Genomic DNA, 6,206 nt, shown 5'->3' on the forward strand with positions numbered 1-6,206 from the left:
AACATATGGAAGAAGGTACTCTGGCCAGATGAGACTAAAATGTAGCTTTTTGGCCATCAAGGAAAACGCTATTTCTGGCGCAATCACAACACCTCTCATCACCTCGAGAACACCATCCCAACAGTGAAGCATGGAGGTGGTAGCATCATGCAGTAGGGATGTTTTTCCATCAACAGGGACTGGGAAACTGGTCAGTATTGAAGGAATGATGGATGAAGCTAAATACAGGGAAATTCTTGAGGGAAACCTGTGTCAGTCTTCCAGAGATTTGAGACTGGGACGGAGGTTCACCTTCCAGCAGGACAATGACCCTAAGCATACTGCTAAAGCAATACTCGAGTGGTTAAAGGGTTAACATTTAAATGTCTTGGAATGGCCTAGTTAAAGCCCAGACCTCAATCCAATTGAGAATCTGTGGTATGACTTAAAGATTGCTGTACACCAGCGGAACCCATCCAACTTCAAGGAGCTGGAGCAGTTTTGCCTTGAAGAATGGGCAAAACTCCCAGTGGCTAAATGTGCCAAGTTTATAGAGACGTACCCCAAGAGACTTGCAGCTGTAATTGCTGCAAAAGGTGTTTCTACAAAGTATTGACTTTGGGGGGGTGAATAGTTATGCACGCTCAAGTTTTCAGTTTTTTTGTATTATTTCTTGTTTGTTTCACAATTAAAAAATATTTTGCATCTTCAAAGTTGTAGGCATGTTGTGTAAATCAAATGATACAAACCCCCCCAAAAAAAACATTTTTAATTCCAGGTTGTAAGGCAACATAATAGGAAAAATGCCAAGGGGGGGATGAATACTTTCGCAAGCCACTATATCAGGCCGTGCCATGTTTCTACTTGACAATGTGTGTGATGCTATAGCACAGCAAATAGGCTGCAGAGCTACTGGAATAAACCATGTTTTGATCATTTGGCTGATCTGTTTAGCTGCAAAGAGGCGCGTGTGTGTGTGTGTGTGTGTGTGATCCTGCAGAGCCGGGCAGGTAAAAAAGGGAACAGACACCCACAATTGTATAGAATTATGTACAGCAATACAGTACCATATTGTCTCGAACACTGATTGTCACCCTACAATCTCTACTAATCAGTTAATTAATAATGCGTCTACATCTGCATTGCTTGCTGTTTGGGGTTTTAGGCTGGGTTTTTGTACAGCACTTTGTGACATCAGCTGATGTAAGAAGGGCTTTATAAATACATTTGATTGATTTGATTGAATTACTGATGATCAATCAGGCTATTCTTTAATGAGCTGTACTCGCATAATTTACAGTATATGTAGAATTGGTTATTTTCTGCAAAAGGCTAAGTCATATTTCATACCAAAATGTGTTCAGTTGCCATGGCTGACACCATAGTAATTGCAGAGGGTGTTTGGAAATGTTTGCTACCTGCCACCACTCACTCCCCCCTAGAGACACATATCTGATGTACTGCTACACCAAAGTACTGAACCAAGTGGGACTCATATCTGCCCCCACTCTATTGTTTTGAAAGACTATATCACAGCAAGTTGACTGTGAAATTACATTTTATCTCTCAAAGGAGCCAAACTTTTTTTCCGAGCCAGCCACACAGTGTCCCAGAAACTAATGAAGTGAGAAATAAAGTTAAAATAAATGGATAGATTTATAGCATTCACTGTAAAGCCGGGAAGGAAATCAGAGAGCATAAAAGGACACTGTTTATAGGATGCCCCTGAGAAAGCATTCCTCTCGTGAGACAGACAGGGAGGGTGAACACCTGCTGATGCTCCAGTGCAAAGTCCAAGGCTGTCACACCCATCCACAACCATGGATGAGATTGTGAATGGAAACAACAATGACATATCCCTACCTTTCCACTAAGCAAAGAAAATATTCACTGCTCTATCAATTCAACAACATAGATGGATGGATTTCTGTGGTGTTTATTCTTGAATGACATTGAACTCAAGAACTGGAAAAGTTGTCAAAGAACTGGAGCACTGAGACAACAGAGATATCACAACATTGCATTTCCACTTTATGTCCTTCATTGTCAGACAAGGGAAAAGAGCTACAGAGCATGTACATGTGCTTGAATTGATTTGATGTGTGAATAAACCTGTCAGTTGCGTTAATGTAAATTTAGTGTGAAGGGTATATATATATAACATGCCCATGCTCTCATTCACACATTGTGTGTGTGTGTGTGTGTGTGTGTGTGTGTGTGTGTGTGTGTGTGTGTGTGTGTGTGTGTGTGTGTGTGTGTGTGTGTGTGTGTGTGTGTGTGTGTGAATGAGAGCATGGGCATGTTATTGCCATCATTATAGGCTGATAAATTCAATTTGAATAGAGCACTGCACGAGAGGGGATCATCTTAGAAGCATTTTTGAATCCCGTAGAAAAGCTGATTTATTCTAGGTACCTCTCAACGAATTACAAGACCTGTCAGTCACAGCATTACATTCGTATTGAAGTCCTGTAGACATCTCACTCTCTATTCAGAATCCATCTCATTTGGCACACACTATTTTCTGCTGCTTTAACACACACACACACACACACACACACACACACACACACACACACACACAGCTTTCTTAAACAGCACTCAAAGGATGATTACTGACTATGACCGCTATGGTAAACCTGTATGGAATGGAAACATACAGCTTGTGTTTTCATCAGCTTTCCTTTTGATACTGTGTCATTTTTCCAAAGAAAATGCAAACTGAGTCATACAAGGTGAATGTGTTGGCAAAAAGATGCAAATGTGTGCTGGCCACACTGACGACCTGGAGAAATGTCACAGCATTCTAATCAACACGCCTCCTGCCAAATGCACATTAACATTTAAGGGCCCATTTGTTAATAAGCAATTACAGACAGAATTGATTAGTAGCCACTTTACACCATTTTTAATGGCTGGAATATGCCATTACAGTTTGGCAAGGTACACAAGCTACAAGGTTCTTTTCCCATATCACAGAACATTTGGACAGCGCATACATCAACCCTCATGTTCCTGCTCTTGATATGAATATTGAGTGTCTAACATGAAATATAGTGAAAAGGAGAATGAGCTGAACATATTAATACAGCCTGGTCCAGTCTAATGTCAAGCGGGTGGCCCGTCTAATTCATAGCACTGGTAAGTCATAAAATCTTTAAACATTAAAGTATATTGAGGACCTGATGAATATGGATTGCAAAAGTTACCAGAAATAGAATTTAACACCTTGGTGAGTTCACACAATAAGTCATTGAAACAGTGGATTTAACTGAAACGTCTTCTCAGATGAGACATGAGGAAAGAAAAAGCTTGAAGGGGAAAAGAAATGCATTGGCTGTCTCATAATAGGCCTGAGATTATTTGAGTGAAAGAGAGAGCAATGAAAAGGGAGAGAGTAATTGAAAGAAAATGAAAAACAGTATGTTATTACAGTTGCAGTAAAGTATTAAAGTCATACCTAGTACTGTGTATTGGTAGTTTATATATTCAGAAGAAAATAATGTTTTCATGATTATTACATATGTACAGTACAGTATATTGTGTGTTAAGGATAGTTTCCAAACATGTTAGACTTGTACTCATACAATGCTATTGTCACGCCCTGGCCATAGAGAGGCTTTTATTCTCTATTTTGGTTAGGCCAGGGTGTGACTAGGGTGGGCATTCTAGTTTCTTTATTTCTATGTTTTCTATTTCTTTGTTTTTGTCTGAGTGTGGTTCAGAGGCAATCAGAGGCAGCTGTCTATCGTTGTCTCTGTTTGGGAATCATACTTAGGCAGCCTTTTCCCCACCTGTGTTTTGTGGGTAGTTGTTTTCTGTATAGTTCATTTGCCTTACAGAACTGTTCGATTTTTCTCTTTGTGATTTTGTTCGAGTGTTTTTTGATTAATAAAGAATCATGAACACTTACCCACGCTGCACCTTGGTCTCCTTCTGACGACAAACGTTACAGCTATACTATTGCAAAGCAATACTATTATTATTAGTTGATTTTCACACACACCAGGGACCTCAGTAGCTACTTTGTTTCCAATTTTTCTTTCCCCCTTATTTCATCTAAATAAATAGCATAGTGTAAACATTTTAACTTGGAAATGTCCTTTTATCATCATTCTACATCTGTGATCATTGTTTTCTATGAATTATATGACCAGAGAATGAAATGATATTTTCTCTTTATAAATGTAGGCGTTTACACCATATTACTGTACTAAGTGCTCTATGTTGTTTTGCTGTAGCAAGGTGCATTTAGAAAAGCCCAAAAGAGCCAAGCAGTCAATTAACACAACCATCCTGATTACAATATGTTATGTTTACATACTGAAGATGTCGCCACCTTTCTCTCTTTCCCCAATTGAAAGTAAACACAAGATATTGAAATGGGAATAGTGATTTGTAAAAAGGAAATGGAATATAAATGAATTGTGGTATATCTGAAAGGGTGATTGTTTAATTAAAATGCTAAGCCATAGCAGTTTATTCTCCCCTAACTGCACATTGTAGCTGGTGTTTTCATTTGGTTAGGTTCTGTGGGCCACTGTTCTGTCTCTAATCACAAGCCTAAATCCACAGTGTCTCCTGAGGGTTAGGCTACAGAAGTAATTAAGTCAAAGAACTCAATGAGGGGGAAAAAAACGAATTGTTTGTTTTTCTCTTTGTATTCAAAAGGCAAATAGTAAAAGAGAATCACATCATAAATGGAGGTGATTGTTTTTTTTGGGGGTCAACTTTGAAAATAGTAATCCCGACAATTAGCATAATATTGTCCGATTTTGGACTTGATTACGTTTTTGACTTGAAGTTCTGTCAACCCTGTTTCTGGGAAATAGAAAAAGGAGTTGGTCTTCTTTAGACTAGTTGGGTATCACGGACATATCACGGACATAACAAGCAAAAGCTACTGGAATGTTTGCACTGGGTTCTGCACTATGTTCCATTGTGTAGGTAACACATGAAATGGTAACACACGAGTACAGCTTGAACTAACCTTGGTCTGAAGGAAGTGACACAGCCGCCTACTTCTGCCCACAAAGTCCTCACTATGATCCAGGGTTAATTTAGGTTATTTGTCTAACTGAACTCCAACGTGAACTCAGAAATCATCACTAGTTCAAAGGTGAAAGGGTAAGAACTAGCTTTTGACTGTGCTCTCTGTGGTCTAACTAGGAGTAGTGGGAGAGGGAAGGAGTGAGGTTCCGACCACCCAGGGTCATTTTGATCTAAAAGAGCCTGGATTGTTCCCATCACCTGCAGCTGCTTGCCAAGTGTGGGGTCAGGTGTCAACACTCATGCTCTTCTGCATAAGAGATATGGAGGCAAATGCGTTGTTCATTTATTAATTCCAGAGGCTGATTAAGGTGAGTGTGTGCCAGCTATTAGGGCCAGTTGGAAAGAGCTGCCATCTTCCAGATTCTAAAAAGAATGGGTTTGAAAATGGTTTGGTAACTTTAAGATTCAATCGATGTGATTCTCTAGACTACATTGAATCACATATAAACTTTCAGCCCAATGCACTTCATTATTTTCCACATCACATTCAAACTATAAAATATCAGATGCACGCTGCCTAATTAATGTGCCCGTATGTATGAGGTGAGACGGTCAATGCCTAACAAACTATTCTCTACCCATCCTTTGCTCAGTGCCCCAAACCATTCTTCCACAAGAGTTGCATGTAAACACTGACAAGGTCAAAGTTCAATATTCTATCTCTGAGATATTTCAGGAATGTTGAATAATAAGCAATCATATTTCCAGCCTTGATCCCTGACCTTAGGCATTGAATGAATCTGGTCTTATTATGGTCATATCGGCTATGAAGGGCTTTCCTCCATAGCAAAACAGTTTTCTGTAGCAGAGTCATTCATTCTTCTGACAGGTCCCGCTGGGGGCTGAATTCTATTGCCTGTGGAGAAACTAATCTCAAAACCAGGTCATTCATTCGCTGTGTGTGTGTGTGTGTGTGTGTGTGTGTCTTTCTTTCTGGCAGCATGTGAATGTGCCTGTGTAACTAGTGCGATTGTCTTCATCAGTGATTTTTCAATTGTGTTCCTTCCACAGCAGTGATTGGTGTAGGAACATGTCTGACCGCAGGGCGCGGTTGATGTTTATATGCAGTAATTATGGATCTCAGGACAGATTGATCTGAAATATCCACTACAATCACGATAAGACCTGAACAACGTCAGCAAGAAGTGCCTCCAGACAGTCTCTGTCACTGCGCT

The sequence above is a fragment of the Oncorhynchus tshawytscha genome, linkage group LG19 (assembly GCF_018296145.1).
Source record: "Oncorhynchus tshawytscha isolate Ot180627B linkage group LG19, Otsh_v2.0, whole genome shotgun sequence".
Classification (NCBI taxonomy): domain Eukaryota; kingdom Metazoa; phylum Chordata; class Actinopteri; order Salmoniformes; family Salmonidae; genus Oncorhynchus; species Oncorhynchus tshawytscha.